The sequence below is a fragment of the Podarcis tiliguerta genome (genome assembly GCF_965153285.1).
Source record: "Podarcis tiliguerta genome assembly, chromosome: 3".
Classification (NCBI taxonomy): Eukaryota; Metazoa; Chordata; class Lepidosauria; order Squamata; family Lacertidae; genus Podarcis; species Podarcis tiliguerta.
Window position 1 is genome coordinate 99,230,749 of NC_139536.1, and position 22,756 is coordinate 99,253,504.

General features: G+C 44.1%; 1 long non-coding RNA gene across 3 annotated transcripts in view; it reads left to right on the top strand.

Annotated features, from left to right (window-relative positions):
* Positions 1 to 5,775: 5,775 nt before the first annotated feature.
* Positions 5,776 to 22,756, top strand: part of LOC310673432 — a 38,260-nt gene continuing 21,279 nt past the window's right edge. Inside the window, exons 1-3 of one of the 3 annotated variants that reach the window (XR_014509002.1) lie at positions 5,811 to 5,858; positions 9,001 to 9,163; positions 12,207 to 12,386. This is a non-coding gene — a long non-coding RNA (uncharacterized lncRNA). Of the gene's footprint in view, positions 5,859 to 9,000; positions 9,164 to 12,206; positions 12,387 to 22,756 lie in introns of all 3 variants that reach the window. The other 2 variants (XR_014509003.1, XR_014509001.1) reach the window with 2 other exon arrangements.

The window sequence follows — 22,756 nt, forward strand, 5'->3', positions numbered from 1 at the left end:
GCCCAAGCAAGGTCAGTACAGTGACTGAGCAAAAGTTTGAATCTGAGCTTCCCATATTCAAATGTGACACTCATCTCACCCGTTGGTCATAGTTGATCACTTGGGTTACATCCAGCTGAAGTCAGAGCACTAGTCATATTTGGCTACTCGCCACCGGGGATTTGATACATCTTCTATTTCAGTTGTTCCTCTGGCACTACAAATATTTGTTTGTCAAAAACCTAGCTGTCAGGGACTGGCTAGATGAGATGAAGTGGTGGAGACCATCTTGCCAAGAAGCTTCCAGGGAGAGTGCAGAAGAGGGTAATCTGGACCCAGGTTCATGGTGGTGGGAAACAGGATACACCCCAGAGGAGGAAAAGAGCTGGGAAATACTGGAAGTTGGGAGTCAGGAGGGCTAGGAATAGTAGAAGTCACAGCCCTGAGCTATCAGCTCCCCTGTGACACTAGCAGACTTCATAATGTATTGAGTAGGTTGCATGTGGCATGGCAGACCATGCATTGTGTGATCCTACCCCAGGTGTCCTTATCTTTGCTGGTGCCATTTGGTTTTCGAATCATAGAGTTGGAAGAGACCACAAGGGCCATCGAGTCCAACCCCCTGCCAAGCAGGAAACACCATCAGAGCACTCCTGACATATGGTTATCAAACCTCTGCTTAAAGACCTCCAAAGAAGGAGACTCCACCACACTCCTTGGCAGCAAATTCCACTGTCGAACAGCTCTTACTGTCAGGTGTTTAGGTGCAGGCAGTGATTTGAGGACCCAGCTGATTCCAGTCCAATTTATTTTAGAACACAGTTGACTTGCACACCTTCCCATTTTATGACAAACAATCACTTCAGCAGAAAGAGCCTATCAATCACAGCACTGTTTGCATGCTTATTTAGCTAGCTTGTAATTAAGGGCAGCTAAAAATATCATGCATGAATATATGGCAGTTTCCTTGCCTTTTTTTTTTAATTTATAAGACAACCTATTTCCTTCACAGAGAAGACATGAGTCCCATCAATCAAACAGTTGGTTACTGAAGTCATTATTACAAAAAATTAAGACAATTATATACAAATGAATATTAATGATCCTTCCAGTCCAAATTAAGGGGTAGTTAATATTTTTTAATAAAAGATCTACAGAGCCACTTCCTCTTTCATCTTTGTTAGAAAATAAAAGAAAGGGCACAACTTTTGCATTTAGTATAACCCAAGGGTTTATAATTTTAATAAAATTATTAACACTAATTTTATATATATATACAGAGCAGTGTGATGTGTTAATCAAGACTACAAAATGGGGAAAAGTTCCTTCATTGGTTGAATCTGGTTCTGTGCTTTGATATCGAGTTTTAATGGACGTGTAGCAGAAAATCTATTGTGGAAGAGCAGAGTGGTGGACACAAACAACCCATTCATTCTATTTTATGTTTTAAAATAATTATGTTATTTATTTTATTATGAAAAAATATTGATGCAAAGGCATGGTTATCTAACAAGGAAGAGCTGTAAGTTCCTCTTGCAATTCCAAGCTACAATATTTTGGTCCATCTAAATACAGAACCACATGTCATACGTAACTAAACTATGGGGTTTACGTCCAGTTTTGGTATGGAAGTTCAAATCCCCGTAATGGGGTGAGCTCCCATTGCTTGGTCCCTGCTCCTGCCAACCTAGCAGTTCAAAAGCACGTCAAAGTGCAAGTAGATAAATAGGTACCACTCTGGCAGGAAGGTAAACGGCGTTTCTGTGAGCTGCTCTGGTTCGCCAGAAGCATCTTAGTCATACTGGCCACATGACCCGGAAAAACTATCTGCAGACAAACGTCAGCTCCCTCGGCCAGTAAAGCGAGATGAGCACCGCAACCCCAGAGACATTCATGACTGGACCTAATGGTCAGGGCTCCCTTTACCTTAAGACACATGGACACAAGCATTTTAGGTTAATGGGCTAAAAAAGGCCACAACTTTATTGGTTTCAGACTGTGAGTGGTATTGGCTTAGGCACTGGATCCGAAAACACTATACTTGACTCCTGCCTGCTCTGCAGGGAGTCACACAGGGGTTAGCAACCTGTAGGGGGAGCTTGTTGATACAAATCAACTGGAAGCTTTCCCCTAGAGTCACTGGAGGGTTGTGCCATGGCCCTAGCCACCCCCTGGGCATTGGACAGGAACCACAACCACCAGATTCCTTTAACAGAATACTCTTCAAGGGGAGGGGTAGGTGATGGCCACAACCTCCCCTCCAACACACAACACATTTCTAATGCCTAACCGCCAAACCTTACAACAACAACAACAACAAAAACAACAAAAACAACAACAACAACTCTGGGCAGCTTCAAACAAAGATTTAAAAAAACATTAAAATGTCACACATTAAAAACTTCCCTGAACAGGGCTGCCTTCAGATGTCTTCTAAATGTCAGGTAGTTGTTTATCTCTTTGACATCTGATGGGAGGGTGTTCCACAGGGCAGGTGCCACTACCGAAAGGCCCTCTGCCTGGTTCCCTGTAAGTTCCTTCTTGCAGTGAGGGAACCGCCAGAAGGCCCTTGGAGATGGACCTCAGTGTCCTGGCAGAATGATGGGGGTGGAGACACTCCTTCAGGAATACGGGGCCAAGGCCATTTAGGGCTTTAAAGGTCAGCACCGACACTTTGAATTGTGCTCGGAAACGTACTGGGAGCCAATGCAGGTCTTTCAAGACCAAAGTTATGTGGTCTCAGCGGCCACCCCCAGTCAAAGTTCTGACAATTTGCTATGAGGTAGGTGAAAAACCAAGTGGGTGGTGCCAATCTGCCAAGTGGAAAAATTCCTACCAGGCCCCTTGGACAATCAAGGCCAGCAACCAAGGTCCATAGCAAGGTCAGGTCCAGAAGTAAAGCCTAGAGGGAGGGAGGGAGGGAGGGAGGGTGATCCGAGAAAGCTGGAACAACAAGGCAGCACTCGTGTGCCCGTGGCTATTTTTAAACAGCTAAGCCACACCCCACAGCCAGGTGGATTGGCTGGCTAGGGTGCTTGACACGGGCACAGGACTCCAGTGACGCAGGGGCCCAGTCACGCCCCCCCCCCCCCGAGCTTGGGAAGTGATTCCCGCTCACAACACTTCTCCTCGGGGAAGAGGAGAGTCTTTAACATCTAGAGGAAACATCAGCAGGAAACCGCTACATGATTAGGACCATCATGAGTTTTGGTGTGCACTGTCAACATTTTGCTGATTATACACACCTCTGTTTTTTCCTTTACATCTGTAGGTGTGGCACAGAATGTATTGGAGTAATGTCTAAGCTTGGTAATGGAATGGATGAGAGAGCAAATAAATTGAAGTTTAATCTACACTGGACATGGCCTGTCCTGGAGGAAGCTATGCTCTTCCTGAAGAAGCAGATGCATTGCTTGAGAGTACTTCTGGGTCGATTATTTTTGCTTGAAGCCTCAAGTGATTTTGGTGGCATGAAGTGCCTTCAACTGGTTGCTGAGTTATGCCCTAACTTAGGTTGTCTATGCTCTGGTAACCACTAGGTTAGATTCTTAATTTAGTTAGAAAAAGAATAATGGTGGGTCATTTTGCAACTAGTAGCTTTGTTGCATGTGGGATGATGACAGATAAATCCATGATTATAATTGGCTCTCATACTTTTGGTAAGTTGCTTTTTTTGGGGGGGGGGGAACCAACTAATAAATACGATACAATAATATAAACTTCAATAACACAAAGCACATTTTCAAGTTAGACAAATGATTTTGAATCAGACTGGATACAAGGTGCTAGACAAACATCATACAATTGTTATTATTAATGCCTAGCTAGAAGGTTATGCTGCAGTTGAGAACCCAGAAGCTATAATGAGTTGTTAGGGTCTGTTATCACATTGATAAAAAGAAAATAGGTGATGTTTGGTTCTGGCAGGTCTGCTAAAAGTTTTGTGTCTTCACATCTGAGAATGATATTTACTGTGTGAAGATGCACTGATCCCTCTGAGGAAACGGGGGAAAAGAAAAGCTCTGCAACGGCAGTCCTTAGATATATTTCCACTGCAGCTCAGAAAGGTTCAAAATTCTGAAATGCTGCAGAGATGGAAGGGGCCTTCCATCAGACAGTAAGCATGTGAATGATAACTTGTCTCAACAGGAGTCACCTTGGATGCAAAAGTTTTAGATGTATTGCTAGGAAGGACTTCTTACACAGGATGTTTGAGGAATTTGATCTGTGGGGATTCTGATAGGAGCTAACATGATCTTGTCTTCAGGACTAATATGACGATCAGAACTGGGAAGTCAGATATTCCAGCACAGTTCTTGACTGTAACAAAATGCATTCTAAAATGTGTATTTGGGGTGAAAATACATTTACAAATGCATATTTTGAGAGAAAATTTGTGAGTGCCCGGCCCCTTCATGAGGAATTTTGTGGGTGCTTGGGTACCCAGGGACCCAGAGAGTTGGCACCTATGTTGTTGTTTAGTCGTTTAGTCATGTCCGACTCTTCGTGACCCCATGGACCAGAGCACGCAAGGCACTCCTGCCTTCCACTGCCTCCCGCAGTTTAGTCAAACTCATGTTTGTAGCTTCAAGAACACTATCCAACCATCTCGTCCTCTGTCATCCCCTTCTCCTTGCGCCCTTCATCTTTCTCAACATCAGGGTCTTTTCCAGGGAGTCTTCTCTTCTCATGAGGTAGCCAAAATATTGGAGCCTCAGCTTCAGGATCTGTCCTTCCCGTGAGCACTTAGGGCTGATTTCCTTAAGAATGGATAGGTTTGATCTTCTTGCAGTCCATGGGACTCTCAAGAGTCTCCTCCAGCACCATAATTCAAAAGCATCAATTCTTCAGCGATCAGCCTTCTTAATGGTCCAGCTTTCACTTCCATACATCACTACTGGGAAAACCATAGCTTTTACTATATGGACCTTTGTTGGCAAGATTATGTCTCTACTTTTAAGTTGGCACCTATGGTCTTGTTCAAATGTCCTTTTTTTACCTGGCCTCTCAAGGCCACAAAATTTTCATCTCTAAGATCAATGCCCTGTAGACTGCTATCTCCAGCCTGTGGGGGCCACTTGGTGAGCAATTCAAAGCAAGATTGATTTCATCTATCTGCTGCAATTGTCCTGGAGCCATCAGTAACAGTAATGCCAGTGTCTGTACCTTGGACCTTCTACATGGAAAACATGACCTGTAGTCCACTCCCTCATTGCTTTTATATGGTTTTGCTGTTGCTTCATTTAGTTCGTAGCTACCCTGAGGGCAGGGGTGCTAACGAATAAAATATGGGGGGCAAGTAAGCCCCACCCCACATAATCAATCATATGACACGGTGCACGTACACCATTTGAATGGCAATGCCCATCAACCTTGGGGGGCAGCCCCCTAAAATATTTTCTGTGGGGGGCGAAGACCCCTCAGCCCCTAAGAGTTGTCTCCTATGCCTGAGGGCTCCATGGAGCCATGCTTTGTGCCATTTGATTTTAAACATAGACAAACAATATCCATAGGCAGTGAGAGATGGAGCAACAAGTTGAATGAAAAAACAAATTGATCTTTAACCAGCTTGCTTTTAAAGCGCTCACTTCTTTTCTTTTTTTAACATGCCCTCAAAATTTAGGAAGAGTGTTGGAGCCTAACAAAATCAATGTGGGCTGTTTAATAGGGGCAGATAAAACCCAAAAGGTTTAATAAAGCCATTATACAAATCTATGGTGCAGTCAGGGCCAGCATGTCTGAGGCAAAGAACAAGATGGCACCCCCATTGTGATGTAAAAGAAGAATTAACATATGGTACTTTGCACCTAGGCACAACAGGGGTTCTCCTTTACCTTTAAAATTTACTTCAGCATGACAATACATTGCAAAAACATATGGTAAGTGTCACCCTTAACTAATTTTTTTTCACATCTATTGTTTTTGCACCACAACCTTAATGTTCTTTTAATGTCTATTTTTTCTTGCGGATGGCTAGTCTGATTGTTATATTGACAGCTTCATTATGTTTAGAGCCTATTGTTTACTTTTATCCTCCCACTAATTTAGGGCCTGACTCAAATAACTTCAAAGAGAGCTGGAGTCTTTTAAGAAAATTTTGAAGTTCATTTGGCAGGGTAAACTCCTTGAGAATATTGGCAAACTCCCTATTCAAACACAAGTTAGATGACGAAGAGGGTTTACCTACTTCTTCCACTTGTATTTTCATGTAGTATTAGGCAATAAAGTTATCAGCTATAACAAATTGGTTTACTTTAGAAAAGTAGGAAAGTTTTTTTTCTGCTGAACAAGAGAAATTTGCTCATCCATTATTAAGTTTCCTGCGGTATGACAATAAGAGAATAGATATTGAAAATTGTAATGTATCCTCTGTTATAAGTATTTTATTGGTGTAATATAAGTTTAAACACAAATTGAGCCCACGTTTTTGTCTTCTGATATAAGCAAATCCCTCTCAGGAATATATTGGCAAATATAGTATATGTGCAATTTCTTAAAGCTTGGTCCCTTAATAATTGATAATCGAACAATATCACTTCGAGAAGTGGTGAAAAGCAGGGTGGAAATTGACTTTCTCTGTTTCAATATTTTCTAACATTGGATACTTTGTGCACCCTCAAGAAATATTAAATATATCATCATATTTGGGGAAGACAAAATGCCAGAGTATGCCTACCTCTGATAAGATGAAAAGTTTACTAGGCAAAATATATTTATAATTTTAAAATTAAATAAGGCAGAACCTAGGTAAAGGTAAAGAGACCCCTGACCATTACGTCCAGTCGTGACCGACTCTGGGGTTGTGGCGCTCATCTCGCTTTATTGGCTGAGGGATCCGGCATACAGCTTCCGGGTCATGTGGCCAGTATGACTAAGCCACTTCTAGCAAACCAGAGCAGTGCACGGAAATGCCGTTTACCTTTCCGTCGGAGCGGTACCTATTTATCTACTTGCACTTTGAGGTCCTTTCGAACTGCTAGGTTGGCAGGAGCAGGGACCGAGCAATGGGAGCTCACCCCGTCGCAGGGATTCGAACTGCCAACTCTGATCAGCAAGTCCTAGGCTCTGTGGTTTAACCCACAGTGCCACACGCGTCCCTAGCCAGAACCTACCTAGAGGCAAAAATGGAAAAGAGACATTGGGACTAATTTCTCCTTATAAGACTGGTCTTGCAGTCTTATATATATACTATATGTCAAGCCGGACAGTTGCAGCTCGTCTGCTTACGATTGCTGACATCATATTTGACCCAAATTCTCCATTAGTATTGTTCTTTTCAATGATAAAAGCTGGCTCTATACAGAGATTGCCCCTGTCAGTCTGTCAGAGGTGAGTTGTGGGCTGCTGTAGAAGATGACCCAGGAGTCATAAACCAGGAGCAAGAAGTTGAGGCAGGAAACTAAAGCTGAGGAACAAGCCATGAAATCAAAGCTGAGGAACCAGTTAGGAGACAGAGTTAAAGAACAAGCAGAAACCAGAACGAGCAGGCAAGCAAGAAGTATGGAAGGTGACCAAAGGGCAGAGCTGAAGATCACATGAGAACATACCAGAACCAGGCCAGTTACTCAAGAACATCCCAGCACAAACATGAAGGCTTTTATAGCCCTTTTCCCCCAGAAGGCCATTACTTCTTATTCTTATTTTTGTTGTTGTCGTCTCAGGAGCTCAAGGTGGCATACATGGTTCCCCACCACCACCACCTCTCCATTTTAGGTCACCTACTTAGTTTCATGGTTGAGTGGGGATTTGAGACAAACAAGTGAAGTCAAGGTCTAGTTGAACATAATATATTTCTTTAAGCTATATATGCAAGAATTTAAAACTATACCAAAATGCAATCTATGGCTGATAGCCAATAGAATATGCAATAATACATGGGTAGGCAAACTAAGGCCTGGGGGCTGGATCCGGCCCAAGCGCCTTCTAAATCCGGCCCGCAGACAGTCCGGGAATCAGCATGTTTTTACATGAGTAGAATATGTGCTTTTATTTAAAATGTATCTCTGGGTTATTTGAGGGGCATAGCAATTTTCACCCCCCCCCCAAAAAAAATTAATCTGCCCACCCCCCACAAGATCTGAGGGACAGTGAACCGGCATCCTGCTGAAAAAGTTTGATGACCCCTGCAATAATAGCTGAATAATCTTGTGTGGCTTTCCAACATTTACATGCCACACATGGTGTATTATCTCACATGAACAAAGTTGTTTGTGTCCAAAGTCTTGAAACACATTGATTACAAAAGCTGCATTCCAAATGGCTTGTCAAATGTGTTTTGACTCCGTCTTCTTCAGTGGCATCTATTTGGAGAGCTCCTGCTTGTGTGTGAACTTAGATCTTCTTAAAAATACAAAAAAGAGGCTTTTATTAAGCTAAAAACCTATAATTCTGCACTTTTCCATTTAAACCTCAATACAATTTTGGGCTTACCACATAGCGTATAATACTGCTGTAGGTTCAATATGGAAGACATACAGTATTTTTTGCTCTATAAGATGCACCAGACCACAAGATGCACCTAGTTTTTGGAGGAGGAAATCAAGGGGAAAAAAATATTCTGAATCTCAGAAGCCAGAACAGCAAGAGGGATCGCTACACAGTGAAAGCAATCCCTCTTGCTGTTCTGGCTTCTGGGATAGTTGTGTAGCCTGCATTCGCTCCATGAGATGCACACACATTTTCCCTTACTTTTTAGGAGGTAAAAAGTGAGTCTTATAGAGCAAAAAATACAATAAGTTTAAATTATTCATCACTGCAGCAAGCCCCTATAAAAATGTTCACTCTAATTATAATGTAACATAGAATGTAACAATCTAACCACCACACCACACTGGCTCTCAATGGACAATTGGGATGGATGGGGCCAGGTCAGATCCTGGAAATATCATATTGCACAAGCAGATGTTCCTGTGTACAGTTCTGCAGCTCATCATATGGGACATCCTTACACAGATCCCAAGGTTGTCCATTTTTGCCCAGGCAGCTCCTAAGAGACTAACTAAGTTATGTTGTATTTTTCAGTAAACAGCCTACTTGATCAGATGTATGCAGTGGACTGAGGAAGTGGTAAATATATATGTTGAAAGGAATGTCACCCCCCCCCCCCCGGAATGTTAACATTCAGACATGTGAATGCAGACAATCTCAGAATATTCTGGTTCCTGCACTGCGGAGTGGGAGAAAGGTACTCAGCTGAACCTCATTTAAACTTCAGCAGATTATCATTTTAAAAAATATTTCTAGACTACCAATTGAAAGGATCTGAAAAATCCGATTTTAAGCGAAGTTAATAATGTGAATCCAACAGTCTTCTTTAAAGTTTATAGTTCAGTAGGTTTCACTACTAGGAAGATCTGCAAGGCAATGGTCCATAATGATCCTCACTTAGGGAAGTATCATCATTTCTATTTCTTCCTTTATCTAGCACCTCAAGCATATTCCACAGAGGTTTTCTGTGCAGTGTCTGAAATATTCATGAAAATACCTCCAAGATGTTTGGGAAACAAGGAGGAAAATACATTAACCTTCAAAGTAATTTATGTGCTTTTCAGGTTACTGATTTATTAAGACACTTTGTGCACCTGTTCCAGTCATTAGTGATAGATTGTTCCGTAGTAAGCCCTCACTCCATCTTAGTTAAATTACTTTTGCTGGTTGGATGGATTATTGGGTTACTTCACAACAGCCTTCTAATTTGCTGACTGCTATTTAGAAACACGTGACATATATCAGCCTTCACAAGCCAGAGTTAAACTAATAAACTGTCCTGGTGACAATTCTGCAATTTGTGCGTCTTACCTGGGAATTCCCAAAGGGGGAGCCATCCTAGTCTGTTACGTATGAACTACATAAACTTCTGTGGACTAGAATCCACTTCATCGGGTACATCAGAGTACCCTACCGTCCGCTTCATCCTGCAACTGATGAAGTGGACTATTGATCACCAAAGCTGATCATGCAAGTATACTGTCCAGATCAAGGGAAGTAATGTTGTTGTTGTTTAGTTGTTTAGTCGTGTCTGACTCTTCGTGACCCCATAGACCGGAGCACGCCAAGCACTCCTGTCTTCCACTGCCTCCCACAGTTTGGTCAAACTCATGCTGATAGCTTCGAGAACACTATCCAACCATCTCGTCCTCTGCCGTCCCCTTCTCCTTGTGCCCTCCATCTTTCCCAACATCAGGGTCTTTTCCAGGGAGTCTTCTCTTCTCATGAGGTGGCCAAAGTCTTGGAGTCTCAGCTTCAGGATCTGTCCTTCCAGTGAGCACTCAGGGCTGATTTCCTTAAGAATGTATCGGTTTGATCTTCTTGCAGTCCATGGGAGTCTCAAGAGTCTCCTCCAGCACCATAATTCAAAAGCATCAATTCTTCGGCGATCAGCCTTCTTTATGGTCCAGCTTTCACTTCCATACATCACTACTGGGAAAACCATAGCTTTAACTATACGGACCTTTGTTGGCAAGGTGATGTCTCTGCTTTTTAAGATGCAGGGCCTTTTTTCAGCCACAACTCACCGGAACTCAGTTCTGCCACCTCTCAGAAGGGCGCTAAGGGAACAAGGGAGGTGTTCTGGCACCTCTTTTTCTGGAAAAATAGCACTGCATAGATCTTTCCCAAATTACTGGTGTTGCACCAGATGGGAAGGTGCTAACCGAACAATAAACATCCAGTGATGCAGTCATGATATGAAAACACACACCACACACACACAAAAAAACTTCTTCAAATCTATTTCCCATGCACTAACCTGCTTAATCTCACATTAAAAAATAAATAAACAAACAACACGCTATTAATTCCATTGACATTTGCTGGAGATAAGGAATATGGTCTCCAGCACGCAGATCTACTATTTTAAATGTATGCACACACTCACCCAAATGTCAGCTGTTTTAGTTGCAGCATCCCAGGAAAGGTATTATGGGTTGCACAGAATAAGTAAAGGGATCTTTGACTCGTGTCAGGGAAGGAGGAGAGGGAGAAGGGTGTTCTGTGCTTCTGTTTGTGTCAGCCACATTAACTCTTCATATCATTATCTTCCCATTCCTATGATGAAAAGAGAAAGAATATAACTTTATTTTCAGTGTGGTTTTCTATCTCTTGCTCTTTGCAAACGGTGCAGGAAATATCAATGTGCAGTTGGTGGTTTGCTGAGTTTTGTTTGCTGCAGCAACAAACAACCAGCCAAAGGTTGTTATGTGAATGCACACGCCTTTTTCAATTTCACTGTCCCTCTCTCTCTCTCCCCACCCCCGGCAATTCTATTCTATTCTTAAAACTACTCTTCTGGCAAAAGAAAAAAAAGAAAGAAAAAGAAACGAAGGGAGAAATATGCTTCCCATGTCTATAGATAAACTCTTTAATCTGTCATGCCTGAAGGTAAAAAAAAAAGGAGAGAAAAAATAAACTCAGACTGAACAGCTTACTCTAGAGTTAGTTTTGCTGATGCAGCTTTTCTGGTTGTCCATACTGAGCAGAAACTCGGGGAAATAGCAACACAACTTGTTTAATGTAGCATCGACAATCATCATTCTTACCGTCAGGTAAATCAAGTGCTTACTGCTAATCCTTGGCTCTTTTGGTTTATACTGCATCTAAAGTTAAGAGGTTCTTGTTTTTCTGCTTCCTACCTCTATTCAGGGATGCGGGTGGTGCTGTGGGTTAAACCACAGAGCCTAGGACTTGCCAGTCAGAAGGTTGGCAGTTCGAATCCCCGCGATGGGGTGAGCTCCCATTGCTCGGTCCCTGCTCCTGCCAACCTAGCAGTTCAAAAGCACGTCAAAGTGCAAATAGATAAAAAGCTACCACTCTGGCGGGAAGGTAAACGGCGTTTCCGTGCAGTGCTCTGGTTCGCCAGAAGTGGCTTAGTCATGCTGGCCTCATGACCCGGAAGCTGTACGCCGGCTCCCTCGGCCAATAAAGCAAGATGAGCGCCGCAACCCCAGAGTCGGCCACGACTGGACCTAATGGTCAGGGGTCCCTTTACCCTTTACTTTACCTGTATTCAGTGGAGATGATGCCCCATGCAACCCAGAAATCTAACCATCTAACATTACAAGTCAAGAGCCTTGTTTAAAAGGCATGCAAAAACAAAATCATGACAAGAGGTGAACACAAACTGACCACTTGGTAATGACTAGCCACAGTTCCTGTGATGTAGGTGGTAAACCGTAGCATTTTCCCAAATGGCAAGTGTTCTTTGTTTTGTTTGGTTTGTTATTAAACAGTCCTCTGGTTCCCTGGATTTCTGGTTTTGTGTAAATGTTGGGTCAAAATGCATGCCTGATGAGATGACCAGATGAGATGCTAAAGAGACAGACAACCATTTCTTCATGTAGCAGTATGCCCACTAAAGGAAGCTACAAGTTGGCAAACAAATTATTATCAGCCCGTTCACTGCTTTCAAAGTAAGTCCTTTCTTAGCCTTCTACCCCTAATTTGGAATGGACTATCCTCAGACTTGCCTCTCCTATCCTGTCAACTTTCAAATCAGTCCATTGAATCATTTTCTTTTATTCATAAGCCACAGAATCCACTCCCCCCCCCGCCGCCTCCTGCCCTCCCTGCTGATTTTCCATTATAATGGCAGACTCACCCACAGGTGTGGCCTTATAAGAAGAGCCCTGCTGGTTTAGACCAAAGGCACCCCACTACCTTTTCCACATTCTACTGGGGAAGAACTTACTTGGATGGAAGGGAGGGGATTGGGGTGACTATGGTTTTGGGCTTGGACAGCAAGACCACCTGAATATTGTAGACACCTGTGGAAAAAAAGGAGGGGCATTGGGAAGTCATACTTAATGGCTGAAAAGCCAATAAGGTACCTGCCTGTACGGGCCAGTCTTGACAGACTCTAGGGTTGTGCGCCCATCTCACTCAAAGAGGCCGAGGGCCAGTGCTGTCCGAAGACACTTCCGGGTCACGTGGCCAGCGTGACATTGCTGCTCTGCCAAGCCAGAGCCGCACACGGAAACGCCGTTTACCTTCCCGCTAGTAAGCGGTCCCTATTTATCTACTTGCACCCAGGAGTGCTTTCGAACTGCTAGGTTGGCAGGCGCTGGGACCGAGCGATGGGAGCGCACCCCACCGCGGGGATTCGAACAGCCGACCTTTTGATCGGCAAGCCCTAGGCACTGAGGCTTTAACCCACAGCGCCACCTGCGTCCCTAAAAGCCAATAAACTACACCATTATTAAGAGAACCAATGCCCTTTGTTGATCACAATTGCAAAAGTAACTGTGACGTATTCTGTCTTGTGACATATTCTCTAGACTACCAGAGGCCATTCATGTGAGCAGACTGAGACAAAAGGGGGGGGGGCAAATTAGAAAGCAAGCCAGTAAGCATGAGAGCAAGCATGTTTTAGAGACTTCGAGTCTTAGAAAGTTGGGGTTAGAGCAGCGAAGAGAGAGTTACACATAGCACAATCGTAACTCCCACCCACCACCAGTGGGGATTTGCAGAGGAGAAGGGAAACCACTACACCTTCAACTTATGCCAGCCCCAGTGAAAGGAGGAGGGCAGGGTGACCAGGCTCAGAGCAGGCCTGATGCTGATGCACTATGGCAGTGAGATGAGTTTGAGATCCAATGGATCCTGGATCAGCTCAGTCTGGAATTAGAGAAATGGAAAGTGAATTGTTGTAGCTTTAAGGATGTGGGTGTTAGGATTCGTTCCCCGTGTTGCAGTCATGGGATTGTTTTTATCACATGACGGTGTATGTTTTCATTCTGCATTGTAGGAAGTGATGGAGACAGGATGTTTTTATTACTCTGTTTCCATGATATAGGACATTTGTCCTTTTGTTCTTTCTCTCTTTGCTGTCTGATGCTGAAGAGGAAGGAGCTGAGTTATGATGCTCCATGTGTGTATATGTAAATAAACATAGTTTAGCCAAAAAGCTGTGCTACTGAGTCTGAACACTGCCTGCCTGTACTCTGCTGATTCTGAAGTGTGCTGATGCCTCTTGGTATCAGTCACTGTGATGTTCAGGCTGGAGAAAGCTTTTGAATCTCCCGACTGACCAGGAGGGAGAGAACATGCCAGTCAGGCATGTGTCTCTGCCGGATTCCTACTCATGTATAGTACCTCCTGGCAGTGGGTAGCTTTTCTTAGTGATTTCTGTATCCTCATGCTATCCCTGTCCATGATAGTTCAGAATGGGGGGTCCCCCCTCCAGCTATGTTCATTCCCCACCCCCCATCCAAAGAAAGATTAGACCAACTCCAGGTTTTGGGAGGTCTTTGCCAGTGGCTCTATCATCTCCCTGCTGCTTCCACCACTGCTCAATAGCCTTTCTTCTCCCTCTGGGCCCAGTGAGACTCACTGTCCAGGGAGAGAGATGAGCAGCAGTAGCAACAGCTCTGCCTTTTTCTTTTTCTTGCGCTTTCTCATTCACTTAGGAGGGCAGGCAAAGAAGCAGCAATAAGAAGGAAAATGAACATCAGGCCTGCAGGGTTCAGGGATTGCCAATGGACACACACACACACCCATAGAAGAGCGGGTCTTGGATGCCGACCAATAATGCCAACCCTTGACTCAGCCCCTGGTCCTGCTTCAGAAGTCCAGCTGGTGATGCAGAGTTGCAAGTGGAAATTTTGCAGGGCATTAACTAGGCACTTGGTATTTTCAAATATGTACTCATTTTTGCACTGCTTTTAATAAGAAATTATGAGCAAAAGCCCATGACAAAATGGAATATGTCAATGTGCCAAAATAGGAAACAAAATGCAAGAAGAACAGGATGGAAAACATGCCCGGCATTTACAGCTGGGTAGGGAAAGGTCTAAAGTTTGAGTATGCGACTGTAAAATAGGCTTGCCATTTCTTCTAGGGAGCCTTGGGTATGAAAACTTTTATCTGAGGAGGTATTCTGGCACATCAATAGAAAATGGCCATCAAAGTAAATGTTGCAACACTGTCTGCAAGATGCTCATAATGGAAAATTCATGTCAGTCCTGGAGGTCTGAGGTAGCCCAACCTCTGAGAGGGCATAGAGAGGACGAAAACACTGCAAACTCCATTTCTCACCTTCTCCCAAATATATTCTGGGCTGGAAAAGTTTTGAGATACTGCCGAGTTCAGGAAGCAGACCAAACTGGGAGAAATGGTTTATGCACTCTTGGATTATGTCCAGAGCTTCTTGCACAAATGCTTTCCACGCACTTCCATTACTCCAGTTTGCCCGTGGGGTCTCCAGAATGACCATTTCTGAGTTCATCATTACTTGTAGTCCAGATTCTTTTTAAACCACAGTAGGTCTGAAAGTAGGGACACGGGTGGTGCTGTGGGTTAAACCACAGAGCCTAGGACTTGCCGATCAGAAGGTCGGTGGTTCGAGTCCCTGCGATGGGGTGAGCTCCCGTTGCTCAGTTCCTGCTCCTGCCAACCTAGCAGTTCGAAAGCGTGTCAAAGTGCAAGTAGACAAATAGGTACCGCTCTGGTGGGAAGGTAAACAGCATTTCCATGTGCTGCTCTGGTTCGCCAGAAGCAGCTTAGTCATGCTGGCCACATGACCCAGAAGCTGTACGCCGGCTCCCTCTTGTACCATTTCTGCAAGCTGCGCTGCTGGCAAAAAATCAAGTGCAACAGGGCACTCCAAAACTCCCATTTTCAAAACTTCAATTGACAGGGGCAGTAGTGATGGCTTTATGTTTTTGTTCTTCTCTTTAATTAAGTCCCACTTTGCACAGACTGTAGTACTTTCTTTCTGCTTGGGGAAATGGACAGAAGTTGAATATTACTCCAACATTATAGAACCTGATTCAAAAGGAAAATTCAGATTACCTACCCCTGGCTGTCTTTCTTCAGTGGGGCATTTTTGGAGCCTCCGAGACATATTGCCCTGAAACAACAAGTATGGATTGTATCCAAATGCAGAAATGAAATAAAATGCCTCTTGATGTCCTAATGTTATGAAACAAACATTCTTCTAGCTAGATTCCAAAACTGAGTTTGGTGCATTTTTGTTGTTGGGTAGGGGGGAGGCATTGTACCATTTGTAGGAAGAAAGGCATATCGCACACTTATATCGCTCAGTCGAAGCACCATAACAACAAGGAGTTCACTCAGAGAATGTGCTCTGTGTCACTCTGAAATGTTTACCTCGTCAATTTAATTGAAGATGCGTGATTTTCATAACCTCTGTGAATTAGAAATTCTTGATGAGATCAGTTGGAACATACAGATGCTAGCAGTTCCTGAAAATCGACTCGTTTGTATCCATGTTCTTCGGGGAGGGGAGAGGTTTTCTAGCAGTCCTATATGGAATGTTGATGTTTCAATTTAGGACTTGGCTCAGTAGTGGATCATAGAATATGTGGAATTGTTCAGAAAAGAAAAGGTCCTAATCTGTACATCCTTATTCTTGTACCTTGGACTGGGGAAAAATTAAAAGTCAGTGTTGAGAACAGTCACAGTTACAGGAATAGGGTGAGACCTCAAAAGCATACATTCTGGTGTCAAAGACCATGGAGGACAAGGGAAACCAGAAAGGGGGTGCTGGGAATGCAATATCACAATCTTTTCTCAGTAGGACAGAAAAGAACCCTCATTTATTTCAAGGGCATTACTTCCAAGTAAAACATACAAATAACAGCCAATTGTGTTTTATTCTGTAAAGGCATCACACTTGGGAATGACATAATCTGGACGTGGAGAAAGGGCATTTGGGCTATGTCTGTGTTTTGTGCTCTTCCTTAGAAAATGTCTGAATTACTCTTAGTGAAACTAAGACAGTGTGCCCCCTGCTAGCCTTAGGTAAAGGTGAAGAACCCCTGACAGTTAAGTCCAGTCACGAACGACTCTGGGGTTGCGGCACTCATCTCGCTGTACTGGCCAAGGGAGCTGGCGTTTGTCCGCAGACAGTTTTTCCGGGTCATGTGGCCACCATGACTAAGCCGCTTCTGCCAAAACCAGAGCAGCACACGGAAATGCCATTTACCTTCCTGCTGGAGCAGTACCTATTTATCTACTTGCACTTTGACATGCTTTCGAACTGCTAGGCTGGGAGCTGGGACCGAACAATGGTAGCTCACCCTGTCATGGGGATTCGAACTGCAGACCTTCTGATCGGCAAGCCCTAGGCTCTGTGGTTTTAGACAACTGCTAGCCTTAGACCTCCTCTAAACCCTACCCCTTCCACCCATCTGATGGCAGCCCTGCGCACATGGATAGACTTCTGACTGCTGAATGCATTTTGTGCTAGCAGAGTGTATTTTAGCCATCACAGGCTTCAAGGTGCAGAGGCAGGCGCATCGTAACCTATGACCAATAGCACAGTAGATCCAGGATTTGGCTTGCACAGTAAATGGAGAACTAAATATGACCACATAGGTGGTTGGATTTGCCAACATCTCTGTAACTTCAAGCAGGGCCGTCTTACCCATAGGTGCTAGGGGTGTGAGGCACCCGGGTGCTGGGCTCTCAGGAGCACCAGGCTGAGAGTCCGGGGCCCAAGATTTGAATCTGAGGAAGAGCCTGCCCATTGGTCGGAGCGCCACGGTGGGCTCTTCTGCTGCGAGCAGCTCTGCACCACGAGTTCAGGGGCGACCGAGCCAGCGAGATGCTGAGGCAGCCAGCCAGCTCCACCCTCCTGTGCACCTAGGCCTGGGCAACCTGGGAGGGGGGCGCCAGGTGGATCTTTGCACCCCGGCGCCACATATGCGTAAGACAGCCCTGACTTCAAGACTTGATTTAGAGCTACTTTTTCCTGAGCTTATGCATAAACCTGGTCCCACTTTGTATTTTCAGAAAGAACTAGTGTCATTGATCTTCCTGGCAAAAAACAAAAATATTTCTTTTAAGCTTAGATCTTAGTAAGCAAACAGTGAGAAAGGTCTACGTGAAGCTTCCTTGACACTAGACAAACTTCCATGCACACAGGAAAATATATACCAAAACTTTTGGGCTAAAGTGCCATGGTGAAATTTCTTCTTCCAAGAAGGTCTCTCTATGAAAATGCAGGGTGTGAAAACACAGTTGTTTGGGTTTTGACTCAGTAACTCCAACTTAGTATTCATGATGGTTTCTCTGACAAATGGGGTTATTATCAGCACATGCTGTAAACATAAATCAGATGGATATCAATAAAATTGCATTTTATTTTATTTTTTGTTCTGGCCTTGTTTATGGATTCTTTCTCTCTTTCTAAGTAACCCATAAATACTTGGAATGCATTGAGGAAGCATGCCACTCAGGTTATTTGCTTTCTCTGGTAAAAGAGAACTAGCACCGATCATTTTTTCACAATGGTTGTCAGCAACAAAAGTGTCCTATTGATTAGACCTTTGCTGCTTTACATCCCTGAATGCCTTGCATCACTTTGCCTCCAGAAAAAAAAAACATAACTCTGAAAGCACTTTATTCAATAAGTTGATGCATGTAGCTGGTAAAGTCAGTGGCATCTTGAAAAGTGATTTGTTGGAATTAAAGAGACTTACGTTTTGAAAGTGTACCTGAAGGAGCATCTCCACCCCTATCATTCAGCCTGGACACTGAGGTCCAGCTCCGAGGGCCTTCTGGTGGTTCCTTCACTGCAAGAAGTGAGGCTACAGGGAACCAGGCAGAGGGCCTTCTCGGTAGTGGTACCTGCCCTGTGGAACGCCCTCCCATCAGATGTCAAGGAAATCAACAACTATCTGACGTTTAGAAGACATCTGAAGGCAGCCCTGTTTAGGGAAGTCTTTGCTGTCTGATGTTTTATTGTATTTTTAATATTTTGTTGGAAGCTGCCCAGAATGGCTGAGGAAACCCAGCCAGATGGGTGGGGTATAATGTTTAATGTTTGGTGTCTTGTTGTGTTTTTAATATTCTGTTGGGAGCCACCCAGAGTGGCTGGCGAGGCCTGGCCAGATGGGCAGGGTATAAGTAATAAATAATAATAATAATTTCATTGTTGAGTGATGATCAAGGAGTGGGTGGAGAAGGAGGGTACCACCACCCTTATCAGAGTGCATTGCAATGTGGTAGTTGAAACACAGAGGCTGCCAAGTCACCAACATGTCAGCCTCAGCATATTATCTGAAGGCACTCAAGGCCTGCTGAAGCTAAGCAGTGGTAGTCAAATCCAAAGGTGAGCAGAAAAATGAATTTTGTATTCATTTCTACATACCATATGGGCCAGTGTTTCCCAAACTTTAGTCTCTTCTTGTTTTCGACTATAATGCCCATCATCCCTAGCTAGCAAGATAGGTGGTCAGGTATTATGGGAAATGCAGTTCAAAACAGCTGGAGACCAAAGTTTGGGGCAAAAACTGGCCTAGATGGTGTGTAGAAAATAGCCTACTGTACAAATATAAAATTCAGTTTTTTGCCCACCTTAGGATTTGGATTTGGCTACCACTGGCATATGGGACACGGGTGGCGCTGTGGTTTAAACCACAGAGCTTAGGGCTTGCCAATCAGGCGGTTCGAATCCCTGCGGCAGGGTGAGCTCCCGCTGCTTGGTCCCAGCTCCAGCCCGCCTACCAGTTCAAAAACACATCATGTGCAAGTAAATAAATAGGTAATTTCCTTGCGCTGCTCTTGTTCACCAGAAGCGGCTTAGTTATGCTGGCCACATGACTCGGAAGCTGTCTGCGGACAAACACCAGCTCCCTCGACCTATAGAGAGAGATGAGCGCCGCAACCCTAGAGTCGTCCGTGACAGGAACTAATGGTCAGGGGTACCTTTACCTTTACCACTGGCATATGCCCCTCGGAAAGTTGCCAGGAGGCAATGTGATCACCATTGGGCTAAAAAGGATTCTCCCCCACCTCTGAGCTATGCGGTAGGGCAGGCTTTCTCAACCTCGGCCCTCCATATGTTTTGAGACTACAATTCCCAGCATCCCTGGCCACTGGTCCTGCTAGCTAGGGGTCATGGGAGTTGTAGGCCAAAAACATCTGGAGGGCCGAGGGTGAGGAAGCCTGTAGTAGGGGACATGGATGGATTCACTACTGAATTTTGTCTTTCAAAGAAAACAATTTGCAGGAAGAGTTTAGAGGCTTCTACTTGGGGGAAATGGCTAAAGATGGTTTAAGGAAGCAGAAGTCATTTTGCTAAGATGAGCAACTTTTATCGGGGGGGGGGGGGAGTCCGGAATACACACATCCTGACAGTAACTGTTGAAATGATTCTGTTTGCCAGAGCTCTGCAGTCCCCGTGAGCTGCCGTGCGGCTGAAGAAATATGGGGCAGCCGAAATGCGAAACAAAATATGAACCCATTAAACATGCCGTTCAAGCTAAAATTTTCTTAAAGAGGACACCAAATAAATCAATAGCTTGTAGGTTCTTGTACCATGTAAGAATAAATGACATTTCAGCAGAAATTGCAGCCTTGCAACCAAGTCATTTCATGCTTCAGAACTTTTTGCTGTCTCAGAGACCAGAAAGGTCTGGACCTGAGCACTTGAATTTGAAATGTTTAGAAATACAAGTAAATGAGTAAGTGTAGATCGCAGCCTAGCTCAGCACTCCATTTCGCAAAACTGTTAATAGAGTGTTTTGCTCGTATGTCTGAGGCAGCATTATGTTATGAAGCTTGAAACGTACTGAAGCATGTTTCAGATGGGACTTGCGCTTGCGACGGGAAATCGGCTTGCTTTTCCTCTTAGCTTGTGCGCGCTCTCTCTCTCTCTGTCTGAAAAACAGCAGTTAACTTACAGGTTGTTGTGTGGCTTGGGGAAATAACTACTAGGCTAAAGCACAGGGTTTTTTTTTTTATTCTTTTAGGAATGGTGCAGTGTGAGAGACTCTGGTTTAGTATTCCAGCCAGCCAGCCAACCAACCACACTCTTTTTCAGAATATTCCATTCTATTTCCCCTCCAACATATGTGTCAGGGAACTGCCATCAGTGCCGGAGGGAGAGAGCAAAATCCAGAGGGATTCCGGAGAGCGTCCCGGGATTGGGAGAGGCAGCCCATCTTCTGGGGAAGAGAATCAGCATAGCACCAGTGGAGAAGGGGGGCAGATGGGGGAAGCGGCGAGGCGGTCCGATTGACTCCTTGCCGGGGACCAGCGGGGAGAGTAGAGGTCCTCCGCTGCCTACGCCCTCCTTGCGCAGAAGGCTTTCGCACAGAGAGAGTAGGAGAAGACTAGGCGTCAAAGAGCTTCTTTGCTGGAAGAAGTTTAAGAAACACCCACTGACGGATTCTGCCAGCAATTGAGACAGCCACGGGTGAGTGGCTGTCTGGACAGAAAAGGTTCATTCAGGCAATCCAGCCAGGTGTTTGCACCGGCTTACGCACGAGCAACCCCTAGAACCATTACAATATGTTTTCAGATTGTAATTAATGAACATACTGCCCACTTCAGGAGAGGGTGTTTTTGTTTTTGTTTAATTTTGCTGTCCCCTTAGGATTTTTTCCCTTTAATATTTTTTGTTACCCCTGCAGACTTTGGAAACCTTCTCCTCCTCCTGTAGCTATGCTGACCCCTCACTCTGATTTCTCAGCGGCCTTGTTTTGACTACATGCCTGTTGGCGCTTACAGTCTGAGTTAGCTGTTGGAAGGAAAGAAGAACTATCAGTAAAGGCATGCAGAAAAGGGAAGGGATGTGTTATTTGCAACATTCTCAGGATTAAAAGGCTGTGTTCCTACAGACACAACAGGAAATAAGTCCCACTGAACTCAGCGGGATTCACCTTTGAGTAGGCATGCATAGGACTGTGCAGAATTTGAAAGTCTTTTAAAAAATCATATTCTTCCTGGCTGTTGTTGCTATTTCTCTTTGGTGTACCCTGCATATCCCTTTACAATACCGTTAATTTTTGCTATTTTGTAATGACTTAGCAACCCGCAAAAGCACAAAGGCTTTAAGAAATTCAGATACAAGTTGAAAACCGTAACAGGTGCCCAGAAAGTTTTGGAAAGAATGTTGTTTAGGATTGTTGACTGAGATAGGAAATGACATTAAAGTTTTTGCTATGTGAGGTGTTAGTTGTATACAGGTTTAAAATATGGGGACCCATTATATTTTACCTTCTTCCTTTTTGTACATTGGGCAATACGGGCCTGAAACCCACGAGAATTGTGATAATTTACAGTCCTTTGAGCTCATAAATTCTCTGCAAACATATTACAGCCTTCCTTTTCGCATCAAAGTAGCTGATGTATGTTGGTCACCTTGGGCTGAAAGAAATGGGGAGCTTTCAGTTTTCTTTTGCACTACGTAAGGGGCAGTTTAATAGCGTGGCAGGCGATTACAGCTTTAAAGTCTGCTTCTGAATTGGATGATGCTATTTAATACTATGCTACATGAGTCTGACCAAACTGCGGGAGGCAGTGGAAGACAGGAGTGCCTGCCGTGCTGTGGTCCATGGGGTCACGAAGAGTCAGACACGACTAAACAACTAAACAACAACAACTTAATACTAAGTTTTTGTTTGTTTGTTTGTTTAAAAGCAAATAAAGGAGGAAAGACTCGCAGCATTAGAAATCCCATACAGTTTACTCAGAGGTATGCCTTCATTTATTTAATGCATGTTAGAGTTAAAAATGCATGCATTTCCACAAAAGCGGAAAACCTATGTGAGGAGATTTCACCCCTCCCATATCCAAGAATCTGCTGATGTTCTCTGCTGATTCTCCAGAGGGGAGGGGCGGTTTCTGCTCTCTACTTATTCCGCTCCAGCCTCACATCAAAGTGTTGGAGAGAGAGAGACTGAGTGTTAGAGAGAGATCGTGTGTATAGATAAGGTTGCTGCTAAGAGCAGCTGCAGACACTCAGTGCAGTTCAGCATTTTCGTTTAGACCTCATTTAGCTCTGTATATAGTTGTGTATTATGGTTGTAGA